The sequence below is a fragment of the Carlito syrichta genome, unplaced genomic scaffold (assembly GCF_000164805.1).
Source record: "Carlito syrichta isolate Samal-C Ts95f unplaced genomic scaffold, Tarsius_syrichta-2.0.1 Scaffold311324, whole genome shotgun sequence".
NCBI classification, from domain to species: Eukaryota; Metazoa; Chordata; class Mammalia; order Primates; family Tarsiidae; genus Carlito; species Carlito syrichta.
Genome location: NW_007255420.1, coordinates 1,075,879 through 1,076,736, shown reverse-complemented (window position 1 = coordinate 1,076,736; position 858 = coordinate 1,075,879). Strand labels below are relative to the sequence as shown.

General features: G+C 45.6%; 1 protein-coding gene across 1 annotated transcript in view; it reads left to right on the top strand.

Annotated features, from left to right (window-relative positions):
- Positions 1 to 663: 663 nt before the first annotated feature.
- The window catches only part of CD83 (CD83 molecule), a 16,457-nt gene continuing 16,262 nt past the window's right edge, over positions 664 to 858 (top strand). The window contains exon 1 of the mRNA XM_021717856.1: positions 664 to 701. The gene's annotated coding sequence lies outside the window, so the exon portion shown is untranslated. The remainder of the gene's footprint in view (positions 702 to 858) is intronic.

The window sequence follows — 858 nt, the reverse complement described above, 5'->3', positions numbered from 1 at the left end:
GGGTAACAGTTTGTGTGGGCAAGAGTGTTGGGAAGCAGGCATTCTCACACCTTGCAGCTGGGAATATGGGTTGAGGACACCTTCCTGTAGGTGATTTGGGGAATACTTAGCAAAATTGGAGATTCTCTTTGACTTAGCACAATTTCCTCAATTATTTATTCTAATAAAATAAGCAATATTAGAGAAAAGGTTTAACGCCATTGAAGTTCATCATAGCGATCACAGCATTGTTTACAGTATCAGTAACACAAAAATAAATCACCGATATGTCTAACACTAATGGTTCTAATTTATGGTGCAACTGCACAATCAGCTATGATGCAGCCATCAAAACGAGACTGTTGAAACTTGTCATGATGTAGAACTGCTTGCAAACTATTAAGCTAAAATAAAGTAGAATGCACGATGGAATAAGTAAGGTACTAAAAATTCCAATGTATACACTGAGGTACATATTCCAAAATGTTACTTCCGGATGTATTAAAGGTGATTTCATTGTCTTCTAGGATTTTTGTTTTCCAAAATTGTTGTATGTATGTGTGTATAACTATTATTTTAATAGGAGACGTCCCAAGACGCAGATTGACACCCCCCCCAGTGAGGCAGGGAGCCAAGGACTACAGGCTTACCCTGTTCCTATGGAAATCTGAAGCCTTCGATTGACCCAGAACCTGGAGAAGAGCGAGGACCTGGGTTCACCGGTGACGTCACCACGGACGCGCTGGGCTTTGAGGAAAGCCGCCCACCCTCTCTGAATCGGGCGTCGCCTCCGTTCCGGGGGCACCACCAGCTCGATGGCCCGGCTCCCGGCTGGGCGTCGAGAGGCGACGGCGGGGTCACGCGGGCGAGCGCGCTTTG